The 13,412-nt window shown below is 38.1% G+C and overlaps 1 non-coding gene across 1 annotated transcript; it reads left to right on the top strand.

The window, feature by feature from the left end:
* Positions 1 to 722: 722 nt before the first annotated feature.
* On the top strand, positions 723 to 829 carry LOC118485302. The gene has a single exon (XR_004875606.1). It is a non-coding gene; the product is annotated as a small nucleolar RNA R71 (small nucleolar RNA).
* Positions 830 to 13,412: the final 12,583 nt, after the last annotated feature.

Genomic DNA, 13,412 nt, shown 5'->3' with positions numbered 1-13,412 from the left:
CGCGCCTTGTGGTCTTTCGGAAAAATTCCTGAGCTAGTTGATTTATTTGTTTTTCTATATTTTGAATGCTAGCTTGTTGATTCCTAAAGTTTGATTCTAATTGTAGGAATCTTTCCGAATTTTTCTTGTCAGTGTCAGAGACGAGGCGAGATATAGTATCTTCGAGCCTTTCTCTCCCACTTTGTTGTTGAGTGAAATTTTGTGACTCATTTCTTGATTGCTGAAAGTTTGTTCGTTGTGGTTGTTGGTTACTACTATTGCCGGGCTCCCTCCAACCAAGGTTTGGGTGGTTTCGCCATCCTTGGTTGTAGGTCCCCGTTGGAGGACCCGACGGCCTAGGTCTATTATCAATGTAGTTTACCATTTCTTGTTGATCGTCCGTTTCTTTCATGCAACTCCAATTTTCATGTGACCCACCACACCCCTCACAAGCCATGACCGAGACTGTTTTTGTCATTTCTAATTTTTTTATTTTTGAAGAAAGGGCCTCGATTTGGGCTTGTAAAGAGGTGTTTTCGTCTACCTTATGGGCGCCCGGGGCAATAGTTTTATTTCCCCGGGGGGTGTGCCACTGAAAATTGGTTTGAGCAATTTCCTCAATCTGATTATATATTTCGTGTGGGCGTCGATTACCTAAAAGTCCCCCGGAGCTAGAATCAAGTGTCTGTCTAGTATGTGGCAACAATCCATTGTAGAAAGTGGATACTTGTTGCCATATCGCGAGACCATGATGGGGACACTTACGTAGTAGCTCCTTGAACCTTTCCCAAGTTTCATATAAGGATTCCCCGTCCTCTTGTGAGTATGTGTTAATTTCAGCCATTAATTTAGCAGTTTTAGAAGGAGGGAAATACTTATATAGAAATTTTTGGGCTAGTTCATCCCAGGTGTTTACCGATCCAGCTGGGAGGGTGTTGAGCCAAGCTTTCGCTCGGTCTTTTAGTGAGAATGGAAACATACGAAGGCGGATGGCGTCGTTTGATGCTCCATTGATCCGAAACGTATCACATATTTCTAAAAAATTAGTTATATGTAGATGGGGATCCTCGTCCGCGAGCCCGTGAAAGGTTGCGGAGTTTTGGAGCATTTGTATCAAGTGCGGTCGAAGTTCGAAGTTATTAGCTTCGACATTCGGGGCATTGATAGCGGCGCCGAGATTACCTACGGTGGGCCGTAAGTAATCCATGAGGGTACGTTGGTCCGCCATTGGGGGTGGGTCACCCGAAACCTTCTCTTGATTTTTGGCTTTTAACCTTTTTCTGAGAAAGCGTTCGGGTTCTTCTAATGGTTCCTTTATGTCTTTATTGGAACTGGAGCTCATACACTACGTGAGGTTGGTTCGGGTTCCAAGTCCTGCAATAAAAACAGAAAAGAACGTTGGTCAGAAGGTTCATCACGGCCCCGTGTCCAGCGAACACGGCCCCGTGGTCGGAGTTACAGTGGTTGTTTTTCAGATCCCAGTTACTGGAAGTTGGACACGGCCCCGTGTTGCACCGACACGGCCCCGTGGTCAGCCTTCTGTTAACTTGAAAAACAAAAACTGCCAGTAATGTTGCTGAGCACGGCCCGTGTCCGACCAGGCACGGCCCCGTGCTGAGCTCTGCAGAAGCTGAAAAATCAAAAAAAAAATCCAAAAAAAATTAAAGAAAAATAAAAAGATGATTAGGCCGTTGATTCCTAACTTTCTTAAAATCCTTGTGTCCCCGGCAGCGGCGCCAAAAACTTGATGCGTGTTAGTGTATATATGTTTTTAGATATATATTTAAGCCCTTTTTACACTTTTAGCCAAGTTTTAAATTTATAAAACACGATATTTACTAACACTAAGCACACATATGGGCAAGTGCACCCATCGTGGACGTAGTATAGTGTTGGTAAGATACCGAGGTCGTCCAAGGACACAAGAGCTTTTAATACCGGTTTATCCTCAACGTCTAATCAAATCAAAAAGTTAGAAAAATGTTTTTAAACTAAGAAAAATAAAAACTAACTAAATGCTGAAAAATAAAATAAAAAAACAGATAGACAAGATGAATCACTTGGATCCGACAAGTGTATTAGTATAACCTTTGATTATTTTCGCACTTTTGCACTTGTTTAAGAGATTATCTTAGTTATTGTAGTAGGCCCCTTTTTCGGAGGTGACGTTACCCTCAACCCAGTAGTTTGAGTCAGCAAGGATACAATCCTAAAGGGTTGGATTATTGAAAGATAATGAATTAAGTTATTAATGCAAATTATGGTAGGCCCCGCTTTTGGCGGTGACGTTACCCTCGGCTAAGTAGTCTGAGTCAGCAGGGATACAGTCCTAAATAGCCGGGTTATAGTATTAATAGTAGTTAGCTTATGAGGGGGTCAAAGAGTTTGGATCCCCGCCATCCAATACCTATGGGTATTGAAGGAGATCCTACTAAATTTGACCCAGGTCCCAAGCAGGACCTCTAAACGCTGAACAAGGGCAAGACCTTTACCAAACCGTTCCCTTAACCCCCGACCAGGTAGCCAACATACCTCCATATAGACCGTGGAGATATGAATGGTGAAAATCTTTTATTTTATATAGACAGTAAAATAATGCCAAGACACCACGGACAAACGATAAGGAAAGATCACCTTCAACATAAGTAACTAGTTATTAAAGTCATTAATACAAAACCAAATAAAAAGTGCAAAAGATTAAAAATAAAAAGTATTATACTAAACACTTGTCTTCACCAAGTGATGTAAGAGACTTAGGCAAACATGGCCTTGATTGTCAAGAACTCTTACGATCAATCTTGGATCCCGAGACGACTCACACACTCTATGATGGACAATGGATGATGGTGGTGGATGATGGTGTTATGGTGGTGGTGGGTGGTGGATGAAGTGTGAGAGAGGTGGTGTGCCAAGGGATGAGAGAGAATGAAGCCAAGCTCCTCTATTTATAGGCTGAACAGAACGCTGGACACGGCCCCGTGTTCGCTGAACACGGCCCCGTGCCCGTCTGACATTCTCTCTCTTCATTAATTGTAATTGCGAATTACAATTAATGCGTCTGCTGTACTTTCAACACGCCCCCGTGTCCGCTGGGCACGGCCCCGTGGTGAGCAATGGAAGCTTCTACTGGTTTGTCTTTTCTGCTGCTTCCTGGGCACGCCCCCGTGTTCACTGGACACGGGGCGTGTTCAGGCTCTGTTTCTCTTCTCTTTGTCTTGGGAGGTGCCGTTGAGGGTCCGGGCAGTTCACTTTTGTTCCTTTTCTTGTATTTATGGTAGATTTAGTAGTCTTTTTGCTTCTTTTGTGATTTTGAGCTCATTTCATCCTGAAAATACAAAAGGAAGACAAAAACACTCTTTTTCCAACATTAGTACTTAAAAAGGGTTAGTTTTATGCCTTAATTGATGTGTTTTATATGTTGCATTTTACACACATCAAGAGGCTACCAAACAGCCCCTTACAAAGCCAGCTGCACATCAATAAAGCGTAAGTTTCATGTGTATCAATCATCACTATTTTTCTATTTGAAAAATCTGTTAATTTCTCATTGTTTACTGCTTTCTCCCTTGAAATTAGCCGGAGATGCCGTGCTAGTTAAGCGCCTGGATAAGGTACATGACGTGCTAATTTCATCTCAAGAAGATGAAATATCCTTCAATAATAGATACACGTATTCTGAGGCTCAGGATGATGTCTCACAAATGATTGAGGACTCCATTATAGATGATCTCGACTCCATTTTTAATGAGTCAGTACATGATGTGGTTACCTCCTCGAACGCTCGCAAAAAGTTGGTACATGATAGCTCTTGATGACAGTCTTTTCTGTCATCTAAAATTTGACCATATTACGCAAGACTGAATTGCCTTACAATCCCGACTATCCAATGATTCAGTGTGAAAGGTACATATAATGATAGGTCAAGCTTGCATTCCTTTCAATTGCATACTTGAGAACCTCTACTGGCCAGTAGGGATTGTATTCGTAATCCCTACTTGAGATATAGCCCAGTAGGGATTGTATTCGTAATCCCTACATTACGGCTTAACGTACGACCAGTACAACAGTTAATTACGCATTTTCATTTCCAAATCACACACGTTATAAACTAAAAACCCCAAATCATGCATGTTGAAAAACCTCAAGAAGGCGTACTTCCAATTCTTCACAGCTTCGATATTTCGGTACCAGCATTTAGCGTTTCGTTAACGGTCTGGTATGATACCGGTTCGATACGGTACCAGTATTTATCGAATTTAACTTCAAATACATATACGTACTAATATCAAACTAAAGGGGTGGCGTTATTTCCAACACAAGCATTACCCTTTAGGTCCAGATTGTTAACCTAGATGGTGACGTCTTTTCCAACACAAGCATCACCCTTTAGGTCCACATAGTTAACCTAAAGGGGTGACATTTTTTCCAACACAAGAATCACCCTTTAGATCCAGATGTTAACCTAAAGGGGTGACGTCTTCTCCAACACGAGGTCCCTCTCAAACTACGGATATTCATATCCAAGTTTGAATTTGACGTCCGTGTTCATATCCCGATTAGGAGCCCTAATTTAATACCCCGATATATTAAATAAATATCATTTATAGTTATTTAAAACATATTAAAAAAAATAGACTTTTAAGATAATAAATTTACGAACCAATAATATTATAACGGAACCATATTTAAAAAAAAAAACTACGTTTTTTAACTCCGTTTTTAATAAAATTTATATCATAACGGTCACAATTTTTTTTAACAATACTGCATTTTTATATTTTGTTAAAAAGTTAAATAATTTAAGTTGTTAAACAAAAAACCAAATTATATATCAAACTAATTGTTTAAAACGAAAAAGAAAAAAGGAAATTCAACCAGGAGATGGCTATAGAGGGGTCACTAGATGGGTCTGTAATAAGTCTGCAATATTCTTTCTAATGAATGTTACCCGTTTATAATTTAGAACAAAATGACATTTCAGAAACAGAATACAATGAAAGAAATACAATACAACTAATTCATGGGTCTGTAATAAGTCTGCAATAAGTTTTGAATTTAACCCAGATGGGTCACCAGTTGAAATGTTCACTCAAGAGTTGAACGTTCAATCATCAGCAAGAATTGTAGGATCGTTCTCGGCCCTGTTTGAGTCGTTTAGAGAAGTTCGTATCCGAATTAAGAGGTGGAAACTAATAATTCGGTGCTATAGAAGCTGTATTCACTTTAAATTTGATGTATTATTGATATCTTGCACAATTACACGATCTGACAGCACTTCGGCAGAGTACCGGAACAAAACACCATCAACTATGTGTTTTGGATCGCCCCTAGGACCTATATATAGACTTTCTGGTCCGCTCATACGTACATGTACGTATGAGCGGTCCTACATTGACAGAAAAGCGGTCCAGAAACAATGCCTAATAAGCGATCCAGCCTAAACATGACATATAAGCGGTCCTAGAACATGTAATCATAAGCGAACCCTATACAAAACGCTATTTCTAGGATTCCGTGCCATTTCCGATCTGTACAACTTCAAGACTCGATGGAAGACGTAGTCAGCAGACGTATGTGCACCAACAGACTCCCCCTCGGATGTTGACGGAGTCTTCATAGAGTCTTCGCACATGTCAATCTATAATCTTCATCAGTCGACAATCTGCCTCTGAAATATCTGTCGTTTCAAGAATCCTCGTTCTCAATCTTCATTATCAACAACTCTTCTCTCTTGAATGTTATCTCGGTGTCTTCAGACTCCCCCTCTCACACAGCTGGGATCGTAGTCTGGAATTCTCAGCTTCATCAGATTCAAGATCGTAACCTGGCGCTTTAACACCTGCACAATCTCTACCTAAACGTGAGTTTCTACGAAGATTAAAACTTTTCGACAATTTAGAAACTATGTTGAACCAAAACAATAATGATTTTGCATTCAAGAAATGATTACTGGTTCTTATCAAAACAATTTTATCATCTACACAAAAACACTCCCCAAACCAGTTCTTCAAGTTTAGCACTTTGAATTTTGAAAATCAGCATCTCAACACCAGTTGTCGAAAATCTTTTTGATTTTTCAAAATTTATGCTAAAACACACCAAAAATCTTTTTGAATTTTCTGAAAGAAAGTAAATGCAGAAAATGAAATATTTACACACAATATTTTTGTGAGTTTGTGCAAAAGGATCATATCAGTTATGAAACATATCACAAACACCGTTAAGCTTGATTACATTTTAAGTTTTAAACAATTTACCTAGATTGTCAGTATATTTGTCCACTTAAATTTTCACACAGACTTCAATTGATTCGAGATACGATATTAATGTTTTAGAGACTTAAACTTAATTGTGTATCACTCCACTTGAATATACTCCCATATCCAGATCCCAAATATTCAGTCTTACAGGTGAGTATACCACAGATGATATCTGTAAAGGGGTAGATGTGAAACCGTGAGAGCTCAGGTCAGAACTTCCGTTCAGCAGAGAGATGACGGCTCGACTTTTGGTGGGTCCCCTTTAGAGGATCTTTTTTACAACAGCAATGACTATCAATTTTATTGTTTAATTAGATTGCTGAGGGCGGTGCTTATGTTTCAAAGCTTTTAGCAGAAAGTATTATTCGGGGACTAGGTCAGTATTTCCATACAGCAGAAGTCCCGGAATAATACCCTAGATATCACTGAGCATAAAGACCTAGTATGTCAGAATACGGGACCTTTCAAACAAGATTTCGGGGGTTACCCATATATCCAAGAATAGTTACCCACGAATCAAGTAAGTTTGATTTAGGTTTATATCTCGTTTCAATTTACTAAATGTGTGAAAATCTACTGACACAGCCGCAGTAAGATTGTTTATCACATTTTGACTTTACAATTCTTTAGCGTGCTGTGATAGTTCACTGATGTACTATCATTTCCTCTTTTATGCAACAAAAACTCAAATTTCTGTTTTATCATGTTTTTGTCTTTTTCAAAATTTTCTGATGTTTTTGGATTTTCTAAAAATTCTTACTCCCCCTAAAATTCAAATACATCTAAAGAAAATTGAAAACAAACTGTACAGAACATGACAACTGATATCGAAATACTTCAATTCTCCATCCGTTTGGCTTAAATAATCAGAACTCCCCTTCACAACAAACTATTTTCCCATAATGTTTTAATCAGAATGGTTTTTTCGGAAAATAAGTTTAGTTGCTTTTACCTTTGGTAAAAATGGGACAAAATCATCACATTGTTTACCAATTTCATGAATGATAATTAAATCAAGTTCAATTTAATGACCTTGATTTAACCACTTATGACATCCACAAACATACAACCACTTGTAGACTTAGCAATTAAGCTTATCAAACCTGTTTTTCAACCTATTACCATCATTTGGTTGAAATCTCAAGGTGCCGATACCTACTCCTCGCTTACAAACCTGGGAGTTCCGGCAATTCCTGCAAAAACCTCACAAACATTTTAAGAAGGATGCCGATTCATGATCCACGATACCATCTTGGGATCTCCGGCAAGTCAGGTTTTTATTCTTGAAAAAATATATCCACCCAAGCCTGACCTTCCTTGGGTGTAACCTCATCGTTCTCATCGTTCCTTTCAACCGACTTGTAAACCCATCCTTTGGAAGCATAAAAATCCTTAATGCTTTGAGCCTTACCACTGACCATTTTTCCAAAGATGCGTTTTACATTTCCGTTAAAAGTTTTTTCAACATCAATTTTCTTCTTGTCAGAATAAAACTGATTTGAAATTTCAACTTTTCCGATTTTAGATTTGTAATTTTTAGCATTTAGTGGCGGAAAATTCACATCGTCCACTTTCGGAACTTTCTTTTCAATCTTTTTCTCAACACGTGGCTCCTCTGATTTTATGGAATCAGATTCATCACCAGACTTTTTACCTGAACCTTTAACAACCCATTTCTGATTTGGCACATTTTCTTTCCTTTTTGAAGCACTCTTTGAACATTCTCCTTTTTCAAAAGTCGAATTTTCAAAGCCAGTAAACTTCCGGGTTGACAGTTCAGTTTTTTCAACAACTTTTTCTTTCATTTTTCTTGAGACTTCTTGTTTTTGTCGAAATGTCTTTGGACAATCTTTCGCAACATGACCCATAGCTTTACACTGAAAACAAGATCTCTTTTCAACCTTCTTCGAATCTTCCTTCTTCTTCATGTCCTCTTGCTTCTTAGCAAGAAATTCTTGATTCGTCTGATTTCTGAATGATTTTTCTTTTTCAGCTTCAGTTGTTTTTTCTGCAACAAACATTGTTTTTGGTTTATAAACTTTTTCATTTTTATAGTTTTTCTGTGGAACAAAACCAAGATCTTTCTTTTTGTAATTACGATTATGGTTTGATTTTTGTCGGAAACTATAACCACAATTGTAACCCATTTTCTTGTTAATTCTTTGTTGATCTCTTGAAATGTATTGTTTAGATTTTCCATTAAGATAAAAATCTTTTATTTCAGAAATATTAATTTCTGTTATTTTGAAAACCTTTTGAATCATTTCAAGTCTGACACTTCTTATTGGAAAACTCTCGTCAGAATATAACTTGTCAGAACCTTTCAAAGTATATGCTACTTTGACTGATTCATCATTCAAATTAGATTTCGAAAGTAAAAACTCTTTATCATAAACCCGTTTGTCCTTTTTGACTGTTGGCTTTGACGCACTGGACCCAGACTTTGACTCGGGTTTAGACTTTGGTTTTGACACCTCATTGTCATCGCCGTCTAACACCTGATCAACCATACTTTTTATCAACTTTGACTCATGATCAGTATCTGATGACGTATATGTGACATCAATACTTTCTGGTAAGTTATCCGACGACCCAGACTCCCATTTCAAATTGATCGCTTTATTGACTCTTTCTGAATTTGGATTTCGAGGTGAATATCCATTTTCGACAGGGGGCGAACATCTATTGTAGGATACACTCAGTTTCTTACCAGAAGCTTTCAATTTTTCTTCTACATTTGTCACACACTTTCCTTCATCCGATGTCTCCTCTTCTTTAAATGTCTTCAAATCTTTTACCACCGAATAAATCCTGTCAACCACAAAAGTAGAACATGAGTAACTATCTAATAATTTCTTGACTTTCTCAGTTTCTATCTTTTGTGTTGCCAATTCCAGTTCGAGATCTGCACATTTCTTTATGTTATAGTTCGCTGTATCAAGTTGTCTCAGATAAGCTATCTTCAAAGTATTCATAGCTTCAGCTTGTTCACCATCAGAATCTGTATATTTGTTGATTTCTCTGTTCATAGTATCATACGATTCTTTTAATTTGTGAATATTGTGCAACAGCTCATTATTTTGCTTAATCAGCGAATCACAGTTCATGCACTTTTCTTGGACCATGACCGGTTCAGCATCTACTTTAATCTCAAACTCAGGAACCTCTTTGACTGTTCGGCTTGATTGTAAAAATTGAGCTCTTCTCAATTTCTCAGCTTTCGCTTCTTCTTTCAATCTCTCTTCCTCTTCTGCCTCCTCTCTGTTCTTTCTTTGTCTCTCTTCAGCAGCTTCCATGACTTTTCTGCATCTTTCTGCACATTTCAAATCATAAGCATTAGCATAGAAAGCATGAGAAGTATTTTTGGCCATAAAGTCTTGATCTGGACAAAAATCATCCCAAGTAAATCCTTCAGCCATCTTCTCGTCGTCTTGTTCAGCTAAACACACTTTGCTATCTTTCGGAAGATACTTTTCCCAGGTAAAATTATCATATTTTCCCTGACTAACAACACATGCCTTTTTATCAACCACATCTCTCCCATGAGCCGTTTGTGCCTGATGCTGCTGTGCTGGTTGAGTGATTTGATGATAGATGGCCTTCTTGTGATAATCATTGTTTCCGAAAGGATTCTGGGCACCGGTAGCTTCACGGTTTTTGCACTCCCTCTTGAAATGCCCTTTTTCCCGACAACGAAAACACGTAACTTTAGATTTATCAAAACCTAAAGCTGAAACGTTTGCATCACGAAAATCATCACGGCCGGTAATTTGTTTAAACTTTTCAGCACGTCTCATCACACTTGCCATACACCATTTAATATCCATCAATTCCATTTCCTCAGCATCGATTTGATCGTAATCCTCTTTCGTGAGCATTGGATTTCCGATCTTTCCTGCAACAAAACAACTATAAGACTCTAAAATCATCCCTAACAAAGACATTTGATTTTTAGCAATTTCTTCAGTGTAGTCTTGATCATTTTCAAGGCTTAATACAATATTACACTGAAGTTTTCTACCATTCTTTGTTACAGAGATGTTAGGATCGAAAGATGAAAATCTTGTGCTGTTGCTTGATCCTTGAGATGCTGTCTTCTAAGAAGAATCTTTAACACTGTAAGCAGTTTCGATCTTAGGAGAAAACTTTGTTGAATCAGTAACACCATGCTTGTAGTACAGACTGATATCCTGCTCTCCATCATAGTTCTTCATCCTAGTGATCTTTCTCTGCTCCATCTCTTGAGCTTCCAAATGCTTTATGAAGTCTCCTAGCTTCATCTTTTTATATTCTGCTTTGTTGGACTTCAGCATCATCAAAAATGTTCCCCATGTTTCATATGGAAGCGCATCTGCAAGTTTTTCAATCAACTCATCAGTATCTTTCTTAATACCTAACTTTGTCATATTTCTCACCAAGTTACAATATTTATCAATAATTTGCTTGGTGTTTTCATTTTTCAATCCCCGAAACAAATCAAATTCTTTCTTCATGAGAGACATTTTGTTCTTTAACATATCATCACTTCCCGTAAACTTTGCTTCCAATTCTGTCCACATTGAATATGCAGTTCCGTCATGTTGAAGCAGTATCAAGATTTCTTCCTTTATAGCTTGCTGAAGCAGACTCACCATCAATTTCTCATCTCGATATTTCTTTTTGTCTGCAGTACTCATCTCTCTAAGTGTTAGCGGAGTACCATTCACAACATCGTCCTTTGTGGGTTTAACATATGGTTCCTCGGTGTGTTCCCACGCATCAAGATGATAGGCTTCTACCCAATTTCCGAATCTTTCCGACCACACGTTGTAATCATCAATATCCATGAGTTTCAGTGGTTTCTGAGACGTTCCGGTTTCATTTTCAATCAAAGCACTTTGAGTAATCGAGGCCGGGGTAGCAAAAGCGTTATAAAATTCAGTATCCATCGTTCACAAATTGTTTTCAAATTTACAACAATTTCCTAACTTTGACAAATTGTTCAAATAAGCGGACTGTTTCACAAGCGAGCCAAAACAGTAATTTGATCAATAAGCGGACCAGTCAACTTGGCCAGATGAGCAGACCAAGCACAATGTTTGTTCGAGCGGACTGTCTTTCGAGCGAACCAATTAATTGCCAAATAAGCGGTCCACACTATTCAGATAAGCGGCCCAGACAGTGTTCGTTTGAGCGGTCCAGAACAGTTAGTTTGAAGCGGTCCAGAAATCTTAATTCGAGCGGTTCATAAATTGTCAATTCGAGCGATTCAGACAGTGTCAATTCGAGCGGTTCAGACAGTAATTTGGAGCGGTCCAGATGCTGGCGTCACTTTTTGCGCGAATCTGTATGAACGAACCACCTAAAATCTTGGTTTCTACGTCAATTTTAGATCTGAAAACTTCAAGGATTTGTTAATTCATGATTCCGAGTGCACTGTGTGATTTTGAGCAGTTTTTTCCGTGAAAAATTTTGAAAAAGTGAAGAAAGAGTAGAAAATCAGAAGAAATGCAGCTAAAATGGTAAGAACTCCTCCTCCTGAGCTCTGATACCACTTGTAGGATCGTTCTCGGCCCTGTTTGAGTCGTTTAGAGAAGTTCGTATCTGAATTAAGAGGCGGAAACTAATAATTCGGTGCTATAGAAGCTGTATTCACTTTAAATTTGCTGTATTATTGATATCTTGCACAATTACACGATCTGACAGCACTTCGGCAGAGTACCGGAACAAAACACCATCAACTATGTGTTTTGGATCGCCCCTAGGACCTATATATAGACTTTCTGGTCCGCTCATACGTACATGTACGTATGAGCGGTCCTACATTGACAGAAAAGCGGTCCAGAAACAATGCCTAATAAGCGATCCAGCCTAAACATGACATATAAGCGGTCCTAGAACATGTAATCATAAGCGAACCCTATACAAAACACTATTTCTAGGATTCCGTGCCATTTCCGATCTGTACAACTTCAAGACTCGATGGAAGACGTAGTCAGCAGACGTATGTGCACCAACAAGAATGTTCACTCAACAATTGAAATGTTCACCCATCAGTAGGAATGTTCACTCAACAGTTGAAATGTTCACCCATCAGTAGGAATGTTCACTCAAGAGTTAAACCCATCCAACCACCCATTTTAAAGAATGTTCACCCATCAGTAGGAATGTTCACTCAAGAGATAAACCCATCCAAACACCCATTTTAAAGAATGTTCACCCATTAGTAGAAATGTTCACTCAAGAAGGGGAACCAAGTCTTCAGAGAGAGAGATCCCCTTCTAAGGTTTTGACTAGTAACCAAAAAGGGGAACCATGTCTTCAGAGAAAGATCGACTTCTAAGGTTTTCACTAGGTTGAAATGTTCACCCATCAGTAGGAATGTTCACTCAAGAGTTAAACCCATCCAACCACCCATTTTAAAGAATGCTCACCCATCAGTAGGATTGTTCACTCAAGAGTTAAACCCATCCAAACACCCATTTTAAAGAATGTTCACCCATTGGTAGAAATGTTCACTCAAGAAGGGGAACCAAGTCTTTAGAGGGAGATCCCCTACTAAATAACAGCGGAGTTAACGATGGAATCGCCTAACCTTGATCGGTATATTTTTATTTCCCATCGATCTATTCCTGATGACGAGAACAAACATCTACTGCCACTAGGTTAATAGGCCATTGACAAGCAAATTAACTAAGTGTAAGAGTTTGTAGACATGAAATAACCTTTCGTATATATTTTCTTGCTTGAGTCTTTGAGTGATCAGTGATGGCAATATACGTGGTCTTAGCCGCATCCATCTCCGCGGCACGATATGGATCGGTTTAAAAGTGAGTCGAGCCGGCTCGACTCGGTTAGAAAGTGAGCCTAGCTCGGCTTGGTTCGTAACGAATCAAATTGGCTCGGTTTGGCTCGCTTTGTAGCTCGGCTCGTCTTAGCTCGAATTATTTTACTTAAAAACCGAGTTCGTTAAAAAAAATTTAAAACCGAGTTCGTTCAAAAAGAATTTAATAAATAAATTTTATTAAAATAAATATTTTAAAATAATAATAATAATTACTATTATTATAATAATAATAATAATAATAATAATAAATGATTACTACTAGTAAATAATAATAATAATAATAATAATAATAATAATAATAATAATAATAATTAAATAGACAACAAAAAGACAAAAAAATTAAAATA

Source organism: Helianthus annuus, chromosome 12 (genome assembly GCF_002127325.2).
Source record: "Helianthus annuus cultivar XRQ/B chromosome 12, HanXRQr2.0-SUNRISE, whole genome shotgun sequence".
NCBI lineage: Eukaryota > Viridiplantae > Streptophyta > Magnoliopsida > Asterales > Asteraceae > Helianthus > Helianthus annuus.
The sequence above is the reverse complement of the archived record's forward strand: the minus strand, read 5'-3'. Positions and strand labels throughout refer to the sequence as shown.